Raw genomic sequence first — 24,155 nt, 5'->3', positions numbered from 1 at the left:
TACCCCTGTTTGGGTTACCGCCCCTTTTTGGGACTCCGCCCCCTTTTGGGCAACCATCCCCGTTTGGGGTCACCGCCCACTATTAGGGATACTCCCTTCCCTGGGATACACCCCGTGGACTTCTCCACGGCACTCAGGCCCCAGTTCGCACAGTACACCCCAATGTCTCTGGGCTTGTACTGGCCCTTTAAGAGTCTGCACAAACTGAGGAAGAAAAAAATTTATTTTTTTTTCTATATGTCACTTCACCAGCTCCTGCTGGTACCGCCACAGCTCCCGCTGCAGTCACATACAACCGGCACCTCCGGCTGCAAACCACAAGCCACTGCTGCTGCCACTGCAGCTCTGGCTGCTGCGGAACCTCCTGCTGCAACTGCAGCTACGCTCCATAAGGCTCTACCGCCGACTTCGTGGACCCGCCAATCCACAGGACGCCACTTGTCCCCTTCGTAACCCCGCCGAGTTACACCCAGACGCTTGTCAGCTTCGTAACCCCGCCGAGTTACAGCCAGACGCAATCTTCGTGGCCCCGCCGAGCCACAGCAATTAACTCCACGTGTGCCTTCGGGATCGCTGCCCGCATCGAACACCAAATGTAAGACTTCTCTTACTGAGTGTGTTGGGGGACACTTGCTTGGCCGCGACATTCAGCACACGGGCACGGGTTTTAAAAACAGAACAGTCCATACGGTTTATTATAGTGTCATAAACCGGGTTATGCACAGTTCCTTATGTACATCTCATGAAACACAACAGGCACCAACTGGTGATATTAACTTGCAGCTTTAAACACTTCATTTACGGCTTTGACTCACGGACACTGAACACGCTGAACCTCACTCCGTTCAGTTGCCATGGGTTACCACACAGTTCATGTTACAAGCACCAACAGCTTATGGAGGTACCCTATAGGAGCTCCTGCTCCATCTGCTGACTCCGTGTCAGTCCTCTGGGAAAGCTGCCTCACGGGGATCACCAACTTGCCTTTGCGGCATAACCTAGTTAGTCCAGACCCTCCGGAGGACTGTAGCTTCCCCAAGTTCCACTGTGCCCTGCTCAGGGATCCGGTCCTCCTCCCAGGACCTCCCACGCCAGCATGTGCTCTCCAGGAAGCCTCCTCCCAGGTCTTCCAACACAGGAGCGCACACACAGCCCACACACAGGCCCACAGGAACTCTGTGACCCACACCCTGGCCACATTATGTACCCGTAACCACACCCACAGTAATGGATCACATGGGCTGGTCATGTGACCCTGACATCACTGCAGGTCGATTCTCACGGCCTCAATACGACTCCGTGCACACACCGGGGAGACCATGCAGCGCCCCCTACCTGCCACAGGGGTCACTGCATCACATATCCCCCCCTTCTGTTCAAACTTGTGGGGTTGAACACCTGTCACACACATGGGGTCACGAGACATGTCACGCACGTTACCTTGCCCTACCAGTCGAGAGAACCGTCTCAGTCGGTTTTGAGCATCACATACAATCATCCAGTTGTTGAGTTTACCCCGCCCCCAGCGGTCAACATGTAGGCCTTGAGCTTTGGCCCTTAAGTCACAGTCTGACTGTGTCACCAAACCTTTAGTCAAGTTTGTCTCTTTACTTGACCTTTCTCTCCAGGGTCGCCACCCACGGTTGGTGCGGTCATTAGTCCCACTTACAGTCGAGACTAGCAACTGATCAGAGTCTGACCCTCCATCACTACGTCTACTACTGTTCATGTCCCTTAGCTTTGTACTGGGAGTAGAACTGCCACTTTCAGGTATTCGACAACTTTGTCTCTCTGAACGTCCTTGGTGGTCAGCCATTCCATTCTTTGGAGGGTCCCTTTTGTTTCCTTTTCCTTGGGAAGAAGGCGGCCGCCACCTTATGTTCTGCAGCTGTTTGTTGACCTGCCGTCTGTACAGTCTTAGCTGCTCTATTTCTCTCAGGTATGCCACGCGATACCTCAGGAGTAGGGTTGAGCGAAACGGGTCGATCATTTTCAAAAGTCGCCGACTTTTGGCTAAGTCGGCGTCTCATGAAACCCGATCCGACCCCTGTGCTTGTCGGCCATGCGGTACGCGACTTTCGCGCCAAAGTCGCGTTTCAATGACGCGAAAAGCGCCATTTCTCAGCCAATGAAGGTGAACGCAGAGTGTGGGCAGCGTGATGACATAGATCCTGGTCCCCACCATCTTAGAGAAGGGCATTGCAGTGATTGGCTTGCTGTCTGCGGCGTCACAGGGGCTATAAAGGGGCGTTCCCGCCGACCGCCATCTTACTGCTGCTGATCTGAGCTTAGGGACAGGTTGCTGCCGCTTCGTCAGAAGCAGGGAGAGCGTTAGGCAGGGTCCACTAACCACCAAACCGCTTGTGCTGCAGCGATTTCCACTGTCCAACACCACCTTCGGTGTGCAGGGACTGTGGAAGCTATTTTTTTTTTTTTTTCCCCTCCCTTAGCTCATTGGGCTGCCCTAGAAGGCTCCGTGATAGCTGTATTGCTGTGTGTACGCCACTGTGGAAACCAACTGCTTTTTTCAAAGCACATATCCTCTTGCTCCTTCCTTTCTGCACAGCTATCTTTTTTGTTTGTCCACACTTTTTATTTAATTTGTGCATCAGTCCACTCCTATTGCTGCCTGCCATACCTGGCTTACATTACTGCAGGGAGATAGTAATTGTAGGACAGTTTTTTTTTTTTGTTTGTTTTTTTTTGTGGGAGATTAAGATTGGCATTTCTACTACAGTGCCATCCCTGTGTGTGCCATCTCTCACTGAGTGGGCCATAGAAAGCCTATTTATTTTTTCCGTGATTTGTGTTCTAAAATCTACCTCAACACAAAAACACTACATCAATCAGTGGGAGAAAAATATTGGCCTCAGTCAGGGCTTGTGTGCCACTGCTGTGTGTGCTATCTCTTATTCAGTGGGCTATAGCAAGCCTATTTTTTTTTTTTTTTTTTAATATTATTTGGTTTCTAAAGTCTCCCTGAAAAAAAAAAAAAAACCTAAAAAAACAGTGGGAGAGTAATATTGCCCTTTCAGCTTGTGTGCCAGTCTTGACTCCTGGGTGTGCCACCTCTCTCCCTCTCATTCAGTGGGCCATAGAAAGCCTATTTATTATTTTTTTTAAATATTATTGGGTTTCTAAAGTCTCCCTTAAAAAACAAAAAATACATAAAAAAACAGTGGGAGAGTAATATTGCCCTTTCAGCTTGTGTGCCAGTCTTGACTCCTGGGTGTGCCACCTCTCTCCCTTTCATTCAGTGGGCCATAGAAAGCCTATTTATTTTTTCCGTGATTTGTGTTCTAAATTCTACCTCAACACAAAAACACTACATCAATCAGTGGGAGAAAAATATTGGCCTCAGTCAGGGCTTGTGTGCCACTGCTGTGTGTGCTATCTCTCATTCAGTGGGCTATAGCAAGCCTATTTTTTTTTTTTTTTTTTTTAATATTATTTGGTTTCTAAAGTCTCCCTGAAAAAAAAAAAAAAACCTAAAAAAACAGTGGGAGAGTAATATTGCCCTTTCAGCTTGTGTGCCAGTCTTGACTCCTGGGTGTGCCACCTCTCTCTCTCATTCAGTGGGCCATAGAAAGGCTATTTTTTTTTTGGTTTTTTTAATATTATTTGGTTTCTAAAGTCTCCCTGAAAAAAAAAAAAAAAACATACAAAAAACAGTGGGAGAGTAATATTGCCCTTTCAGCTTGTGTGCCAGTCTTGACTCCTGGGTGTGCCACCTCTCTCCCTTTCATTCAGTGGGCCATAGAAAGCCTATTTTTTTTTTTTTTTAAATATTATTGGGTTTCTAAAGTCTCCCTTAAAAAACAAAAAATACATAAAAAAACAGTGGGAGAGTAATATTGCCCTTTCAGCTTGTGTGCCAGTCTTGACTCCTGGGTGTGCCACCTCTCTCTCTCATTCAGTGGGCCATAGAAAGGCTATTTTTTTTTTGGTTTTTTTAATATTATTTGGTTTCTAAAGTCTCCCTGAAAAAAAAAAAAAAAACATACAAAAAACAGTGGGAGAGTAATATTGCCCTTTCAGCTTGTGTGCCAGTCTTGACTCCTGGGTGTGCCACCTCTCTCCCTTTCATTCAGTGGGCCATAGAAAGCCTATTTATTTTTTCCGTGATTTGTGTTCTAAATTCTACCTCAACACAAAAACACTACATCAATCAGTGGGAGAAAAATATTGGCCTCAGTCAGGGCTTGTGTGCCACTGCTGTGTGTGCTATCTCTCATTCAGTGGGCTATAGCAAGCCTATTTTTTTTTTTTTTTTTTAATATTATTTGGTTTCTAAAGTCTCCCTGAAAAAAAAAAAAAACCTAAAAAAACAGTGGGAGAGTAATATTGCCCTTTCAGCTTGTGTGCCAGTCTTGACTCCTGGGTGTGCCACCTCTCTCCCTCTCATTCAGTGGGCCATAGAAAGCCTATTTATTTTTTTTTTTAAATATTATTGGGTTTCTAAAGTCTCCCTTAAAAAACAAAAAATACATAAAAAAACAGTGGGAGAGTAATATTGCCCTTTCAGCTTGTGTGCCAGTCTTGACTCCTGGGTGTGCCACCTCTCTCTCTCATTCAGTGGGCCATAGAAAGGCTATTTTTTTTTGGGTTTTTTTAATATTATTTGGTTTCTAAAGTCTCCCTGAAAAAAAAAAAAAAACATACAAAAAACAGTGGGAGAGTAATATTGCCCTTTCAGCTTGTGTGCCAGTCTTGACTCCTGGGTGTGCCACCTCTCTCCCTTTCATTCAGTGGGCCATAGAAAGCCTATTTATTTTTTTTTTAAATATTATTGGGTTTCTAAAGTCTCCCTTAAAAAACAAAAAATACATAAAAAAACAGTGGGAGAGTAATATTGCCCTTTCAGCTTGTGTGCCAGTCTTGACTCCTGGGTGTGCCACCTCTCTCCCTCTCATTCAGTGGGCCATAGAAAGCCTATTTATTTTTTTGGTTTTTTTAATATTATTTGGTTTCTAAAGTCTCCCTGAAAAAAAAAAAAAAAAACATACAAAAAACAGTGGGAGAGTAATATTGCCCTTTCAGCTTGTGTGCCAGTCTTGACTCCTGGGTGTGCCACCTCTCTCCCTTTCATTCAGTGGGCCATAGAAAGCCTATTTATTTATTTTTTTAAATATTATTGGGTTTCTAAAGTCTCCCTTAAAAAACAAAAAATACATAAAAAAACAGTGGGAGAGTAATATTGCCCTTTCAGCTTGTGTGCCAGTCTTGACTCCTGGGTGTGCCACCTCTCTCCCTTTCATTCAGTGGGCCATAGAAAGCCTATTTATTTTTCCCGTGATTTGTGTTCTAAATTCTACCTCAACACAAAAACACTACATCAATCAGTGGGAGAAAAATATTGGCCTCAGTCAGGGCTTGTGTGCCACTGCTGTGTGTGCTATCTCTCATTCAGTGGGCTATAGAAAGCCTATTTATTTATTTTTTTTTTTTTAATATTATTTGGTTTCTAAAGTCTCCCTGAAAAAAAAAAAAAAACCTAAAAAAACAGTGGGAGAGTAATATTGCCCTTTCAGCTTGTGTGCCAGTCTTGACTCCTGGGTGTGCCACCTCTCTCCCTCTCATTCAGTGGGCCATAGAAAGCCTATTTATTTATTTTTTTTAAATATTATTGGGTTTCTAAAGTCTCCCTTAAAAAACAAAAAATACATAAAAAAACAGTGGGAGAGTAATATTGCCCTTTCAGCTTGTGTGCCAGTCTTGACTCCTGGGTGTGCCACCTCTCTCTCTCATTCAGTGGGCCATAGAAAGGCTATTTTTTTTTTTGGTTTTTTTAATATTATTTGGTTTCTAAAGTCTCCCTGAAAAAAAAAAAAAAAACATACAAAAAACAGTGGGAGAGTAATATTGCCCTTTCAGCTTGTGTGCCAGTCTTGACTCCTGGGTGTGCCACCTCTCTCATTCAGTGGGCCATAGAAAGCTTTTTTTTTTTTTTTTCCTTGATTTGTGTTCTAAAATCTACCTCAACACAAAAACACTACATCAATCAGTGGGAGAAAAATATTGGCCTCAGTCAGGGCTTGTGTGCCACTGCTGTGTGTGCTATCTCTCATTCAGTGGGCTATAGAAAGCCTATTTATTTATTTATTTATTTTCTTATTATTTGGTTTCTAAAGTCTCCCTGAAAAAAAAAAATACATAAATTAGGTGGGAGATTAATATTGACATTAGTGCTTGAGTGACAGTCCTGCGTGTGTGTCATCTCTGTGATTTTGTGCCACAGAAAACAGAGTGTGTAACATTGTGCCTGATTTTCCTTGTGGTCTCACCAACCTGTTAAGGGATATTGAAATCATACTGAAGTTATAGCTCACCGTGTAAGTTGTTTGACAGCAACAAATAAAGTTACTTTGGTTAAGATTTTAAAACAATGAGGAAGTCTGGTGCAAGAGGTCGTCGTGGGCGTTCATTGTCAGCTGGTAATGATGGTAGTGGTAGTGGAGCATCAGGTGGTCGTGGGGATAAAAATATTCCACCTAAGTCTGGAGCTGTGGAGCCAGTTTCGTCGTCAGGCTACACAAGGCCTCGAACGCTCTCTTTTCTGGGAGTAGGAAAACCGCTTTTAAAGGCGGAGCAGCAACAGCAAGTTTTGGCTTACATTGCAGACTCAGCCTCTAGCTCTTTTGCCTCCTCTTCCGAAACTGGTAAATGTAAAAGCAGCGCGTCGCTTGTGGATGTTCACGGTCAGGGACAAGTCGCTTCCTTGTCCTCCTCAGCAAAAACTACAACAAGAGAGAAGGATGCAGCAGGCGACACAACGGGTCACTCCATGGAGCTCTTTACACATACCGTCCCTGGCTTAGAAAGTGAAACATTTAACAGGCCATGCCCATTACAAGTAGATTCTGACATGGAGTGCACTGATGCACAGCCACAGCCAGAGTACTATGCTGCTCCTTTGACTCAGACCACCACATTGCCCTCTCAGGGTACAGATCCACAATCAGACCCTGATGAGACTATGTTGCCCCGCCACGAACGCTATACCACCGACCGACACAGTGACACAGACGAAGTTGCACACGAGCTCGAAGAGGAGGTAATAGATGACCCAGTTATTGACCCCGATTGGCAGCCATTGGGGGAACAGGGTGCAGGCGGCAGTAGTTCAGAAGCGGAGGTGGAGGAGGGGCCGCAGCAGGCATCAACATCGCAACAGGTTCCATCTGCCGGGCCCGTATCTGGCCCAAAACGCGTGTCAAAGCCAAAACCTGTTGGAGCACAGCGTTGCCATCCAGTTAAAGCTCAGTCTGCAATCCCTGAAAAGGGATCCGAGTCTAGGAAGAGTGCAGTCTGGCATTTTTTTAAACAACATCCAACTGATCAGCGCAAAGTCATCTGTCAAAAATGTTCAACTAGCTTAAGCAGAGGTCAGAATCTGAAAAGTCTAAATACTAGTTGCATGCATAGACACTTAACCACCATGCATTTTCAAGCCTGGACTAACTACCAAACGTCCCTCAAGGTTGTAGCACCCTCGGCCAATGAAGCTAGTCAGCAACGCAACATCCCTTCCGTCACTGTAAGGCCACCATTTTCCGCACCACCGGCAGTATCTGTGCAGGTTTCTTTGCCAGCCAAAAGCAGTCAGGGTCAGGGAATCACCAGTTTTGTAGGAGGAAATATTGCATCTAGGGCACCGGCGGAAACAATACCGTCTCCAACCGTCTCTCAGTCTGCCATGTACACCGGCACACCCGAAAGTTCCACGATCTCCAGCTCTCCAGTCCAGCTCACCCTACATGAGACTCTGGTTAGAAAAAGGAAGTACTTATCCTCGCATCCGCGTACACAGGGTTTTAACGCCCACATAGCTAGACTAATCTCGTTAGAGATGATGCCCTACCGGTTAGTTGAAAGCGAAGCTTTCAAAGCCCTGATGGAGTACGCTGAACCACGATACGAGCTACCCAGTCGACACTTTTTTTCCAGAAAAGCCATCCCAGCCCTGCACCAGCATGTTAAACAGCGCATCGTCCATGCACTCAGGCAATCTGTGAGTACAAAGGTGCACCTGACTACAGATGCATGGACCAGTAGGCATGGCCAGGGACGTTATGTGTCCATCACGGCACACTGGGTGAATGTGGTGGATGCAGGGTCCACAGGCGACATCAATTTAGGGACAGTTGTGCCTAGCCCACGGTCTAGGAAACAGTTGGCTGTAGGCCTTTGCACCCCCTCCTCCTCCTCGTCCTCCTGCAGAAGCTACAGCTCTTCCACAGAACGCAGTCTGCCAACCACTCCATCGGCAGATGACACTGTTGCACACCAGTTGTCCCATTATGGGCCAGCTACTGCCAAGCGTCAGCAGGCTGTATTGGCTATGAAGTGCTTGGGCGACAACAGACACACCGCGGAAGTTCTGTCCGAGTTCTTGCAACAAGAAACACAGTCGTGGCTGGGCACAGTAGATCTTGAGGCAGGCAAGGTAGTGAGTGATAACGGAAGGAATTTCATGGCTGCCATCTCCCTTTCCCAACTGAAACACATTCCTTGCCTGGCTCACACCTTAAACCTGGTGGTGCAGTGCTTATTGAAAACTTATCCTGGGTTCTCCGACCTGCTCCTCAAAGTGCGTGCACTTTGCTCACATATCCGACGTTCGCCTGTACACGCCAGCCGTATGCAGACCTATCAGCGGTCTTTGAACCTTCCCCAGCATCGCCTAATCATAGACGTTGCAACAAGGTGGAACTCAACACTGCACATGCTTCAGAGACTGTGCGAACAGAGGCGTGCTGTTATTTATTTGTGGGAGGATACACGGGCAGGCAGTAGGATGGCAGACATGGAGTTGTCAGGTGTGCAGTGGTCTAAGATACAAGACATGTGTCAAGTCCTTCAGTGTTTTGAGGAATGCACACAGCTGGTTAGTGCAGACAACGCCGTAATAAGCATGAGCATCCCCCTAATGCGTCTGCTGATGCAAAGTTTGACGCACATAAAGGAGCAGGCGTCTGCACCAGAGGAAGAGGAAAGCCTTGATGACAGTCAGCCATTGTCTGGTCAGGGCAGTGTACAGGACGAGGTAGCGGGCGAAGAGGAGGTGGAGGACGAGGAGGATGATGGGGATGAGTATATTTTTAATGCCGAACCTTTCCCGGGGGCACAGGAAATTGGTTGCGTGTCACGGCCGGGTTCTGGTTTTTTGAGGGACACAAGTGACGTAGATTTGCCTGCAACTGCCCCTCAAGCAATCACAACCGGAGATTTGACAACTGGAACTTTGGCCCACATGGCGGATTATGCCTTACGTATCCTAAAAAGGGACACACGCATTACGAAAATGATGAACGATGACGATTACTGGTTGGCCTGCCTCCTTGATCCACGCTATAAAGGCAAATTGCAAAATATTATGCCACATGAGAACTTGGAACTAATATTAGCAACCAAACAATCAACTCTTGTTGACCGTTTGCTTCAGGCATTCCCAGCACACAGCGCACGTGATCGTTCTCACACGAGCTCCAGGGGGCAGCAGACTAGGAGTGTTAGGGGTGCACACATCAGAAGTGGCGTTGGACAGAGGGGTTTTCTGACCAGGTTGTGGAGTGATTTTGCTATGACCGCAGACAGGACAGGTACTGCTGCATCAATTGAAAGTGACAGGAGACAACATTTGTCCAGTATGGTTACTAACTATTTTTCATCCCTTATCGATGTTCTCCCTCAACCGTCATTCCCATTTGATTACTGGGCCTCCAAATTAGACACCTGGCCAGAATTGGCAGAATATGCATTGCAGGAGCTTGCTTGCCCGGCAGCAAGTGTCCTATCAGAAAGAGTATTCAGTGCTGCAGGTTCAATATTAACCGAAAAAAGGACTCGTCTGGCTACCCAAAATGTTGACGATCTAACATTCATTAAAATGAACCACAACTGGATTTCGAAATCTTTTGCCCCACCTTGCCCGGCCGACACCTAGCTTTCCTATGAAAAGCTCTTGCCTGTGAATTACTTTTCTAATGTCTAATTTGCTGCAGCTGATTGTACAGCATACGACATGTTTACACCTCCCTAAATGGCAAAACTCCCCACACGGGGCCGTGGTATCGCGACTTGGCGCAAGCACCCGTGAGACTGCTGTTTGTCTGAAGAGGTGGGTGTGCTCGCTTTTGGTTGACGGCATTGCTACTGGGTCCCTCATAGTACAATGTAGTGTCTCTGGCGGTGGCGGTGCGCACCCAACGTCAGACACACCGTTGTAACATGAGGGGCCCTGGGGCGGTCCCGCCGGCCTCAAGAGAGTTCCCCCCTACCCCAGCTCAAAATGTGCTCTACCACGTGCAAAATTATGTCGCACAGCTCCACCAATCTTTAGTCTATTCGCTGACATCATTCAATGTCTGGCACTGACAATACAAATTTGTAGACATCTATGATGCAACTTAAAGTAGTCTGTGTCTGTGTCCTATATTGGCACCATTAAATAGTTACTGCCAAATTACTATGTCAGAAACTCAGTAGATGAGCCCACCCCTGTACCTAAGTATGCCACCTTTTTTTTTGTTTTGGTTGTTTTGCGAGACATTAACATCTATTTATATTTTGGGAGTACTGGGACAGACACTCCTTGCACTACTCCTCCACTCACCACCAAGCTGCCTGTGTATCCATGTAACCGCTGTAAAACTGCCATGAGCCTATTGTTTGTTATTTTAGGCCTTTGATAGCCTGTCTGCGGTCCCTACTTTAAATACTCCTCCACTGACCACCAAGCTGCCTGCCCGTGTATCCATGTAACCGCTGTAAAACTGCCATAAGCCTATTGTTTGTTATTTTAGGCCTTTGATAGCCTGTCTGCGGTCCCTACTTTAAATACTCCTCCACTCACCACCACCAAGCTGCCTGCCCGTGTATCCATGTAACCGCTGTAAAACTGCCATGAGCCTATTGTTTGTTATGTTAGGCCTTTGATAGCCTGTCTGCGGTCCCTACTTTAAATACTCCTCCACTCACCACCAAGCTGCCTGCCCGTGTATCCATGTAACCGCTGTAAAACTGCCATGAGCCTATTGTTTGTTATTTTAGGCCTTTGAAGCCTGTCTGCGGTCCCTCCTTCCACTAGTCCTCCACTGACCAGACCACTGCTGCCCGTGTACCCCTGGAACCAATTATAAAGTGCCTACAGCCAGCCCATTTTCTTATGTTAGGCCTTTGAAGCCTGTCTGCGGTCCCTACTTTAAATACTCCTCCACTGACCACCAAGCTGCCTGCCCGTGTATCCATGTAACCGCTGTAAAACTGCCATGAGCCTATTGTTTGTTATTTTAGGCCTTTGATAGCCTGTCTGCGGTCCCTACTTTAAATACTCCTCCACTCACCACCACCAAGTTGCCTGCCCGTGTATCCATGTAACCGCTGTAAAACTGCCATGAGCCTATTGTTTGTTATTTTAGGCCTTTGATAGCCTGTCTGCGGCCCCTACTTGCAATACTCCTCCACTGACCACAATGCTGCCTGGAGTGCCTGCCTGTGTATCCATGTAACCGATGTAAAACTGCCATGACTGCCTACTGTTTGTTATTTTAGGCCTTTGATAGCCTGTCTGCAGCCCCTACTTGCAATACTCCTCCACTGACCAGACCACTGCTGCCCGTGTACCCCTGGAACCAATTATAAAGTGCCTACAGCCAGCCCATTTTCTTATGTTAGGCCTTTGAAGCCTGTCTGCGGTCCCTACTTTAAATACTCCTCCACTGACCACCAAGCTGCCTGCCCGTGTATCCATGTAACCGCTGTAAAACTGCCATGAGCCTATTGTTTGTTATTTTAGGCCTTTGAAGCCTGTCTGCGGTCCCTCCTTCCACTAGTCCTCCACTGACCAGACCACTGCTGCCCGTGTACCCCTGGAACCAATTATAAAGTGCCTACAGCCAGCCCATTTTCTTATGTTAGGCCTTTGAAGCCTGTCTGCGGTCCCTACTTTAAATACTCCTCCACTGACCACCAAGCTGCCTGCCCGTGTATCCATGTAACTGTAATGAGCTGGCCGGCTCTGACTGTTCTGTTATCATTGACATAGAAGAATCTGTGACAGACACTGCCCCCGTGTGGCCAGAAGTTATACCTACGCCGAATGTGATTACAGAGAAACAAACTGTATTGGCTAAGCTCCCCCCTGCTGTGTCATGTGATCAGGAAGTAAAAAGACCTGGGAAATCAGTCTGTGCAGAGAGAAGTCTGTGTATGCTGGTGCCCTCCTGTGAATGCGATATAACAGATTGTCTGGATGATCCCTCTCCCTTGAAAGCTGACTTCCAGATCCTGAACCCACGAACTGTAAGCGGGTCCTCTGTTGAGAGGCCGAATATTCACTCAGCGGTGACATCTCCACAGATCCTGAACCCACGAACTGTAAGCGGGTCCTCTGTTGAGAGGCCGAATATTCCACCCCTACCTGCCGTACCCCAAGGACTACAGTCTGGACCTGAGAGACGGAGCTTTGTTTAATCCCTGCAGAGACAGACAGGCCTGCGACGTGGGAAGATAACCTCCTGGAGTAAAGAGACTGGTAACGTGTGGATAGGGACAGTGAGGGAAAGTTTGTTATTACACGTTATTTCTGTGAATAGGTATATTTTGTATTGTCTACAATTGTGTTCCACTGTGTTAAGAAAATGTTTAACAGTAAAGATACGTTTGTTAAGATGGAATCTGAGTGTGGAAGTTTTGCTGGGCCAGATCATGGATATACATGGGCGAACTTGCCCTCGGTCACTTCATCTGGCGTAGTCGGCAGGATCTGTGCCCAGCAGGATTCCCACCCAGGCCCAGTATACAGTCAGAAACCGCCGCCGGTGTCCATTGTAAACCAGGTCAGGAAATTTGGCGGGCGAAACTACCCCGTACCAGAGTGGGCGGAACAAGTGCGGATACTGGGAGAAATGTATAATATTGACCCTAAGACCTTGGCAGAAATGGCGGTACTGACGCTAGAGGGGGAGGCATGGACGACAGTCAGACTGGAGACAGTCAGGGGGCAGCGTGTGTTAGAGGATTTGGTGCGGGTGCTGGAAAAGACCTATGGACCTACTACGTACCAGGGAACACTGCGATACCTGTTCTTTAGACGGACACAGCTTGAATGGGAAGACATTCCCCAGTATGCAAATGCCCTTCAGGTACTCCTTGAACAAGTCTGTGCAAAAGGGGAACAGCTGGCTACTATAGCTCCTCGTGACCTGGTACTGAGAGACCAATTCGTTATAGGGCTGAGAGACCAGTATCTTAACCGTACGCTACAGGACTTGATTCGGATGATGCCGACTCTCACCTTCGCTGAAGTCAAGCAGGAAGCCATAGAACGTTCTAGGGGATCCGTCATGGATGTGGGGACTCAAAGCGCTGCGTGCAGATCCATATTAAACAGTAACCAGCCCAACAGTGACACCGAGGAGCTGAAACAGATGGTAGCAGATTTACAGCAACAGGTGTCACAGTTAACACTAGAACGGCAGAGAGACCAGCGGATGCAACCTAGCCGTCCCGCGGGACCGTGTTGGTCATGTGGTGACCCCCGTCATAGGGCGAATCGTTGTCCTCAACGAACAAACCATCAATTACCACGACGAACCGAATATCAGCTACACCCACGAGCAGAGTCACCACGCCAGGTCTCACCACAATGGCCGCCGTTAAACTAGACACCCCTGCAGCTGAGGTTCGAGCAGCAGGGGGGGACAGAGAACGGGGTGTAGAAAAACAGAACCAGCGGCTGATAAGAAGAATCTGGGAGGAGATTGAGAGTCTGGGGAAAGCCCTTACTGCCGTTCTGGGGACCAGCGGCCTATCCCAAGATAACATGCGGAAGCCGCCAGAAAGAGTTAAAGGAGAGGTACGCAGCATGAAGGCGGTTTCGGTGGTGGCCCCAGAGTGTAACTCCGTATCCTGGGGTGAAGAGCAACCGCAGATGACAGATGTCCCCTACCGAGGTCGACGATACAGGCTGAAGCGCCCTCCAGACAGACGCAGACGTGAGTGCTGGACGTGCAGAAAGGTGGGACACATGTCCAGAAATTGCCCTACCCGAGAAGAGCGGTGGCAGAGATCCGCTCACCCCTCTGAGGGTCCTGCTAACTGGAAGGAACGACGCCCCTGGAGGGAATGGTACGGCTGGAAGAGAAGAGTTCCACCTAGGACAAGACAGCACCGCAACATGTTGCGCCCCTGTCGTTCTCAGCCTGACTCCCCTCCTGTGATACCTAGAGAGATGGATATCACTAATACTGTGGGAGACACCGACACCGGGGATGTAGAGGTAGAAGACATACCTACCCCTGCTCGCCTGACTGACGCGTCTGAACCCCTTACCTCCTCGACTGACTTACCGACTGGGGCAGAGAGTGGAGTGACTGATCAGGGAGAGAGATTAGCACCCGTTAGGCGGACAGCTAGGACCAACGCAGGAGTGCCCCCGGGACAGTCCTACAGAGACCAATATGTGTGGCCCTCTTCACAGCCGGGTCCTACAACCTCCACAGCCATCGCAGCCCTGGAGACAGTCGTTGACAGGGACTGCCAACCTTCAAGTGGGGGGGCGTGTAATGAGCTGGCCGGCTCTGACTGTTCTGTTATCATTGACATAGAAGAATCTGTGACAGACACTGCCCCCGTGTGGCCAGAAGTTATACCTACGCCGAATGTGATTACAGAGAAACAAACTGTATTGGCTAAGCTCCCCCCTGCTGTGTCATGTGATCAGGAAGTAAAAAGACCTGGGAAATCAGTCTGTGCAGAGAGAAGTCTGTGTATGCTGGTGCCCTCCTGTGAATGCGATATAACAGATTGTCTGGATGATCCCTCTCCCTTGAAAGCTGACTTCCAGATCCTGAACCCACGAACTGTAAGCGGGTCCTCTGTTGAGAGGCCGAATATTCACTCAGCGGTGACATCTCCACAGATCCTGAACCCACGAACTGTAAGCGGGTCCTCTGTTGAGAGGCCGAATATTCCACCCCTACCTGCCGTACCCCAAGGACTACAGTCTGGACCTGAGAGACGGAGCTTTGTTTAATCCCTGCAGAGACAGACAGGCCTGCGACGTGGGAAGATAATCTTCTGGAGTAAAGAGACTGGTAATGTGTGGATAGGGACAGTGAGGGAAAGTTTGTTATTACACGTTATTTCTGTGAATAGGTATATTTTGTATTGTCTACAATTGTGTTCCACTGTGTTAAGAAAATGTTTAACAGTAAAGATACGTTTGTTAAGATGGAATCTGAGTGTGGAAGTTTTGCTGGGCCAGATCATGGATATACATGGGCGAACTTGCCCTCGGTGACTTCATAACCGCTGTAAAACTGCCATGAGCCTATTGTTTGTTATTTTAGGCCTTTGATAGCCTGTCTGCGGTCCCTACTTTAAATACTCCTCCACTCACCACCACCAAGCTGCCTGCCCGTGTATCCATGTAACCGCTGTAAAACTGCCATGAGCCTATTGTTTGTTATGTTAGGCCTTTGATAGCCTGTCTGCGGTCCCTACTTTAAATACTCCTCCACTGACCACCAAGCTGCCTGCCCGTGTATCCATGTAACCGCTGTAAAACTGCCATAAGCCTATTGTTTGTTATTTTAGGCCTTTGATAGCCTGTCTGCGGTCCCTACTTTAAATACTCCTCCACTCACCACCACCAAGCTGCCTGCCCGTGTATCCATGTAACCGCTGTAAAACTGCCATGAGCCTATTGTTTGTTATTTTAGGCCTTTGATAGCCTGTCTGCGGTCCCTACTTTAAATACTCCTCCACTCACCACCACCAAGTTGCCTGCCCGTGTATCCATGTAACCGCTGTAAAACTGCCATGAGCCTATTGTTTGTTATTTTAGGCCTTTGATAGCCTGTCTGCGGCCCCTACTTGCAATACTCCTCCACTGACCACAATGCTGCCTGGAGTGCCTGCCTGTGTATCCATGTAACCGATGTAAAACTGCCATGAGTGCCTACTGTTTGGTATTTTAGGCCTTTGATAGCCTGTCTGCAGCCCCTACTTGCAATACTCCTCCACTGACCACACCAATGCTGCCCGTGTACCCCTGGAACCTATTTAAAAGTTCATAGAGCCTAGTTATATATTTTATTTACTATTAATAAGGCCATGATGGACTACGCTGTACCACGCTACAAGCTAACCAGTCGACACTTCTTTTGCGAGAAAAGCCATCCCAACCCTCCACCAGCATGTAGAAGACCGCATTGTCCATGCACTCTGGCAATCTGTGAGTACAAAGGTGCACCTGACAACAGACGCATGGACCTGTAGGCATGGCCACGGAAGATTACGTGTCCATTACGGCGCAATGGGTTAATGTGGTGGATGCATGGTCCACAGGGGACAGCCTGCTAAGTCTGTCTGCAGTCCCTAATTCAAATTGTCCTCCACTGTCTAAATCGGAGCTTCCACCTTCTGGCTTTCGGCCTATAGTATCAGAAATTAAACTGCATTTGGCCTTCAACTTTGGTTAGGGCCTACTAACGGCTTCTGCCCCTCCCTGGTGTTGCCCTCAACTAAATAAAGCTGAGCTTCAACCTTCTGCTCCAAATTACCATTTTGAAAAATGCAATAGGCTTTTCCGGCCTACTAAAGGTGTCTGTCTGTGTGCCCCTGCCTGGTGTTGTCCTCAACTAAATAAAGCTGAGCTTCAACCTTCTGCTCCAAATTACCATTTTAAAAAATGCAATAGGCTTTTCCGGCCTACTAAAGGTGTCTGTCTGTGTGCCCCTGCCTGGTGTTGCCCTCAACTAAATAAAGCTGAGCTTCAACCTTCTGCTCCAAATTACCATTTTGAAAAATGCAATAGGCTTTTCCGGCCTACTAAAGGTGTCTGTCTGTGTGCCCCTGCCTGGTGTTGTCCTCAACTAAATAAAGCTGAGCTTCAACCTTCTGCTCCAAATTACCATTTTAAAAAATGCAATAGGCTTTTCCGGCCTACTAAAGGTGTCTGTCTGTGTGCCCCTGCCTGGTGTTGCCCTCAACTAAATAAAGCTGAGCTTCAACCTTCTGCTCCAAATTACCATTTTGAAAAATGCAATAGGCTTTTCCGGCCTACTAAAGGTGTCTGTCTGTGTGCCCCTGCCTGGTGTTGTCCTCAACTAAATAAAGCTGAGCTTCAACCTTCCGGCTCTCATTAAGTGGTTTTAAAAAAAAAAATTGTGGTTAGGGCCTACTAACGGCTTCTGCCCCTCCCTGGTGTTGCCCTCAACTAAATAAAGCTGAGCTTCAACCTTCCGGCTCTCATTAAGTGGTTTTAAAAAAAAAAAATGGTGGTTAGGGCCTACTAACGGCTTCTGCCCCTCCCTGGTGTTGCCCTCAACTAAATAAAGCTGAGCTTCAACCTTCTGCTCCAAATTACCATTTTGAAAAATGCAATAGGCTTTTCCGGCCTACTAAAGGTGTCTGTCTGTGTGCCCCTGCCTGGTGTTGCCCTCAACTAAATAAAGCTGAGCTTCAACCTTCTGCTCCAAATTACCATTTTGAAAAATGCAATAGGCTTTTCCGGCCTACTAAAGGTGTCTGTCTGTGTGCCCCTGCCTGGTGTTGTCCTCAACTAAATAAAGCTGAGCTTCAACCTTCTGCTCCAAATTACCATTTTAAAAAATGCAATAGGCTTTTCCGGCCTACTAAAGGTGTCTGTCTGTGTGCCCCTGCCTGGTGTTGCCCTCAACTAAATAAAGCTGAGCTTCAACCTTCTGCTCCAAATTACCATTTTGAAAAATGCAATAGGCTTTTCCGGCCTACTAAAGGTGTCTGTCTGTGTGCCCCTGCCTGGTGTTGTCCTCAACTAAATAAAGCTGAGCTTCAACCTTCCGGCTCTCATTAAGTGGTTTTAAAAAAAAAAATTGTGGTTAGGGCCTACTAACGGCTTCTGCCCCTCCCTGGTGTTGCCCTCAACTAAATAAAGCTGAGCTTCAACCTTCCGGCTCTCATTAAGTGGTTTTAAAAAAAAAAAATGGTGGTTAGGGCCTACTAACGGCTTCTGCCCCTCCCTGGTGTTGCCCTCAACTAAATAAAGCTGAGCTTCAACCTTCTGCTCCAAATTACCATTTTGAAAAATGCAATAGGCTTTTCCGGCCTACTAAAGGTGTCTGTCTGTGTGCCCCTGCCTGGTGTTGCCCTCAACTAAATAAAGCTGAGCTTCAACCTTCTGCTCCAAATTACCATTTTGAAAAATGCAATAGGCTTTTCCGGCCTACTAAAGGTGTCTGTCTGTGTGCCCCTGCCTGGTGTTGTCCTCAATTAAATAAAGCTGAGCTTCAACCTTCTGCTCCAAATTACCATTTTAAAAAATGCAATAGGCTTTTCCGGCCTACTAAAGGTGTCTGTCTGTGTGCCCCTGCCTGGTGTTGCCCTCAACTAAATAAAGCTGAGCTTCAACCTTCTGCTCCAAATTACCATTTTGAAAAATGCAATAGGCTTTTCCGGCCTACTAAAGGTGTCTGTCTGTGTGCCCCTGCCTGGTGTTGTCCTCAACTAAATAAAGCTGAGCTTCAACCTTCCGGCTCTCATTAAGTGGTTTTAAAAAAAAAAATGGTGGTTAGGGCCTACTAACGGCTTCTGCCCCTCCCTGGTGTTGTCCTCAACTAAATAAAGCTGAGCTTCAACCTTCCGGCTCTCATTAAGTGGTTTTAAAAAAAAAAATGGTGGTTAGGGCCTACTAACGGCTTCTGCCCCTCCCTGGTGTTGTCCTCAACTAAATAAAGCTGAGCTTCAACCTTCCGGCTCTCATTAAGTGGTTTTAAAAAAAAAAAATGGTGGTTAGGGCCTACTAACGGCTTCTGCCCCTCCCTGGTGTTGTCCTCAACTAAATAAAGCTGAGCTTCAACCTTCCGGCTCTCATTAAGTGGTTTTAAAAAAAAAAATGGTGGTTAGGGCCTACTAACGGCTTCTGCCCCTCCCTGGTGTTGTCCTCAACTAAATAAAGCTGAGCTTCAACCTTCCGGCTCTCATTAAGTGGTTTTAAAAAAAAAAAATGGTGGTTAGGGCCTACTAACGGCTTCTGCCCCTCCCTGGTGTTGCCCTCAACTAAATAAAGCTGAGCTTCAACCTTCTGCTCCAAATTACCATTTTGAAAAATGCAATAGGCTTTTCCGGCCTACTAAAGGTGTCTGTCTGTGTGCCCCTGCCTGGTGTTGCCCTCAACTAAATAAAGCTGAGCTTCAACCTTCTGCTCCAAATTACCATTTTGAAAAATGCAATAGGCTTTTCCGGCCTACTAAAGGTGTCTGTCTGTGTGCCCCTGCCTGGTGTTGTCCTCAACTAAATAAAGCTGAGCTTCAACCTTCTGCTCCAAATTACCATTTTAAAAAATGCAATAGGCTTTTCCGGCCTACTAAAGGTGTCTGTCTGTGTGCCCCTGCCTGGTGTTGCCCTCAACTAAATAAAGCTGAGCTTCAACCTTCTGCTCCAAATTACCATTTTGAAAAATGCAATAGGCTTTTCCGGCCTACTAAAGGTGTCTGTCTGTGTGCCCCTGCCTGGTGTTGTCCTCAACTAAATAAAGCTGAGCTTCAACCTTCCGGCTCTCATTAAGTGGTTTAAAAAAAAAAAATGGTGGTTAGGGCCTACTAACGGCTTCTGCCCCTCCCTGGTGTTGCCCTCAACTAAATAAAGCTGAGCTTCAACCTTCTGCTCCAAATTACCATTTTAAAAAATGCAATAGGCTTTTCCGGCCTACTAAAGGTGTCTGCCCCTCCCTGGTGTTGTCCTCAACTGAACAAAGCTGAGCTTCCACATTCTGGCTTTCGCCCTATACTATCAGATATTAAACTGCATTTGGCCTACTAGTGTGGTTAGGCCCTTGAAACAGTGTCTGCTGCTCTTGGGTTTGCTACTCCACTGAACAAAGCAATGCCGCCTGTTTAGTCCTGTTACCAATTTTGAACTGCATGTAGCCTACTTTATTCTTTGGCCCTATATCTGTTTCCTCCTCATCCTGCCCATTGCCCAGCCACTGCTAAATGAGTCTGCTGGTACATTGACCTAGACCACTACATTCCCCTTGTACTCTACACAGCCAGAATCTGTCCCTGCTGAAAGTAAGGTTCCCCTTCCCGCATGTTATACCACCTTACACAGGGACAAAGAGGAAGGTGCAGATGAAAGTGCAGGTTCCTTCATCAGGTGGGGGGGCATACTCGTTGGCGACGTCACTGGCACAGGGCCCCTCAGAGTACGCAAAAGTGTCGCTGCTGGTGGGAGGCGCCCCCGCCATGCAAACACACCGCCGTACTTTGAGGGGCCCTGTGCCAGTGGCAATGCGAACGAGTGGGCCCCCCCCTGCTTGCTCAGGATCACAGCACTTGCAACTTTTAAATACTTACCTTTCCCTGCAACACCGCCGTGACGTAGTCCGCATTTCCTGGGCCCACGAAAAACTTGAGCCAGCCCTACTCCCCCCACAACTTTCCCCCAATTCCCTATGCCCAACTATTATTATACAGTTAATTAAGATTGGCAAGCTTCAGAAACAAGAATGGATGTTTTTGGCATTAAAATGGGCACTGTAGGTGTTTTCCTGGCCTCCACTCACTGCCGACTATGCTTCCCCATTGACTTGCATTGGGTTTCGTGTTTCGGTCGATCCCCGACTTTTAGCGATAATCGGCCGACTGCACTCGACTCGACTCTGGACAAAATCGGGTTTCCCAAAACCCTACTCGATCTTAAAAAAATGAAAGTCGCTCAACCCTACTCAGGAGCATCCGGATATTCCCTAGACTCTCATTGGATCCGACAACCAGGAATGACACCATCCCATCTTCACCCACCTGGGCCTCGTCATCAGCCGGAATCCTCAGTCTCTTCACACCGGATATATCCACCATCTCCTGCAACACTTTCCCAAATCTGCCAATGAGCTTCGCTACCAGAGCTTTGGGCACTTGGACCATGTCCTCTACCAAGCCCAGACGACTTTGAGCTTTCCTGGCTTGCTCCAAACAACGAGTGGCCTCATTATTCCTCAACATGATCGTCTGTTTCGTGCGGAGGCACTGTAGGTGCATGTCCCTCAGGACAGCCACCCTCTTCACTGTGACTTCTTTAGTAGACAGTATCACCAACTGTTTCGTCTCCAGTGCCCAGTGCACACTACACGCTTCTACTGCCTTTTTAAAGGCCTCATGCACACCCTCACTGGTACATGCATCTTGCGCCTCTTCGGGTACATCTATCACGCACTTGAAGAGCGGAGTCTCACTTTCTTCAGGAACGGACGGCTCCTGCTTTGCCATGGACCTTTCCATCAAGACACCTGTCACAACCGGGTGACTATCTTGTTCTGCCTTTAGCGCCAACTCCTCTTCAGCTTTACCCTCTTCCAGACCCCTGGTCAAGATGGGCATTAGCAGCTTCACCTCGTTACCACTCTGGTACTGGCACGGGAAGTCTGCGACCACCACCTCTTTCTCTTGTAGAGGGCCTTTTAGTGCTTCTCTGAGCACTACAATGTCTTCCTTTAGGGTCTTATACATACTTTGCCATGTGAACAGGTGACCTCTGAGCTCAGAGACTTCCTTCTCCAGCTCATCCACCCTGTGCTCAGCCGCTTGTCTCAGGACCCTTTCTCGTTCAACATGGTCTTTCACTGTCTCTTTAATCAACTCTATCTCGCTTCTCCCATCCTCTGGATTGGTGGAACATCCATCCCTTGAGGAGGTATTTACTTCAGGCACCACTTCTTTGGTGGCCTCCTCCACTTCTGCACCCTCAGACTCTGCACTGTCAGGGTCGGCCCTCTCTTGGGTCTCAGCGGCGACATCATTGGGTTCGTCCCTTTTCCCTGGGACTTCAGAGTACTTTATACACCCCAAGTCCCCAGCATCTCCCGTCAATTCTTCACACGGTGCAACTAGTTCAGCCCCTTTGCCTCTTTTACGTCTCCGGCGACGGGAGGAAGACTTGCCATTTGTACCTGAGTCAACCTTACTGCACTCTTTCCCACTGGCATCACCGTCTGAATGGGAGTCACCACCACCCGATCGGTCATCCAGGAACCAGCCGTCCCCATCTAAACAGGTCACAGTTTCTGAAATAGCTGCCACCGCTACCATGACTTCAGCCTGTGGAGCCCTGTCGTTTCTCTGTGTCAGTACCTCTGTTAGCACAGCGTCATCCTCCGCTCTAGCGCTTGTTACTGACCATGACTTGTCACAGTCACCCCCAGAGTCTGTGTCACACCCCACAGTACGATGACCCCACAAGTCACTCTCTGTCTGGGTGTCAGCTCCACTTGTTTTATCCACCAGACCCCTACCAGTCGTATTGTGGCACACTTCAGGTGACGTCAGGTCAGTTAGTTGGGCAGTCGCACCTTTACCTCTGGTCACCAGTATGCCTGACCTTTCAACTTTGGGAGGAACTAATGCTAACGTTGTGTCACTAGGTTGGGCCCGTTCACCATTTCCCTTGGTCAGGCCTACCTTAGGACTGTCAACTCTAGGGGGCGCATTCTTAACATTACTACCTCCCATCCACATTATATCCACAAACACTTCACCCTTTTCCCACAGTGCTACCAAATCTTGTCCTATTACCATAGGACACGGCAAGTTCGGCACTACAGCCACCTCATGGTATGTGGAAACCTCAGCTGCGACAATGTAGAGAGTGGCTACCTGAAGACGTTTAGTGTCCCCAGGTGACACAGAACTTCCTGGCAGGGTTCTCAGCAAAGACGCTTCTCTCCCCGGGTCTATCAACTCCCGCACACACTCTCCATCCAGCCAAAAAGGACACAGTCGTGACTCCTCACTGATTGCCGCCCCTTTTTTGGCTCCGCCCCCTTTTTGGGCAAGTGCTCCGCTTTTTGACACCACCCCTGTTCGGGATTCAGCCCCCCTTCGGGATTCCACCCCTTTTTGGGCCATTACCCCTGTTTGGGTTACCGCCCCTTTTTGGGACTCCGCCCCCTTTTGGGCAACCATCCCCGTTTGGGGTCACCGCCCACTATTAGGGATACTCCCTTCCCTGGGATACACCCCGTGGACTTCTCCACGGCACTCAGGCCCCAGTTCGCACAGTACACCCCAATGTCTCTGGGCTTGTACTGGCCCTTTAAGAGTCTGCACAAACTGAGGAAGAAAAAAATTTATTTTTTTTTCTATATGTCACTTCACCAGCTCCTGCTGGTACCGCCACAGCTCCCGCTGCAGTCACATACAACCGGCACCTCCGGCTGCAAACCACAAGCCACTGCTGCTGCCACTGCAGCTCTGGCTGCTGCGGAACCTCCTGCTGCAACTGCAGCTACGCTCCATAAGGCTCTACCGCCGACTTCGTGGACCCGCCAATCCACAGGACGCCACTTGTCCCCTTCGTAACCCCGCCGAGTTACACCCAGACGCTTGTCAGCTTCGTAACCCCGCCGAGTTACAGCCAGATGCAATCTTCGTGGCCCCGCCGAGCCACAGCAATTAACTCCACGTGTGTCTACGGGATCGCTGCCCGCATCGAACACCAAATGTAAGACTTCTCTTACTGAGTGTGTTGGGGGACACTTGCTTGGCCGCGACATTCAGCACACGGGCACGGGTTTTAAAAACAGAACAGTCCATACGGTTTATTATAGTGTCATAAACCGGGTTATGCACAGTTCCTTATGTACATCTCATGAAACACAACAGGCACCAACTGGTGATATTAACTTGCAGCTTTAAACACTTCATTTACGGCTTTGACTCACGGACACTGAACACGCTGAACCTCACTCCGTTCAGTTGCCGTGGGTTACCACACAGTTCATGTTACAAGCACCAACAGCTTATGGAGGTACCTTATAGGAGCTCCTGCTCCATCTGCTGACTCCGTGTCAGTCCTCTGGGAAAGCTGCTTCACGGGGATCACCAACTTGCCTTTGCGGCATAACCTAGTTAGTCCAGACCCTCCGGAGGACTGTAGCTTCCCCAAGTTCCACTGTGCCCTGCTCAGGGATCCGGTCCTCCTCCCAGGACCTCCCACGCCAGCATGTGCTCTCCAGGAAGCCTCCTCCCAGGTCTTCCAACACAGGAGCGCACACACAGCCCACACACAGGCCCACAGGAACTCTGTGACCCACACCCTGGCCACATTATGTACCCGTAACCACACCCACAGTAATGGATCACATGGGCTGGTCATGTGACCCTGACATCACT

The sequence above is a fragment of the Ranitomeya variabilis genome, chromosome 1 (assembly GCF_051348905.1).
Source record: "Ranitomeya variabilis isolate aRanVar5 chromosome 1, aRanVar5.hap1, whole genome shotgun sequence".
Classification (NCBI taxonomy): domain Eukaryota; kingdom Metazoa; phylum Chordata; class Amphibia; order Anura; family Dendrobatidae; genus Ranitomeya; species Ranitomeya variabilis.
This window is presented reverse-complemented; position numbering follows the sequence as displayed.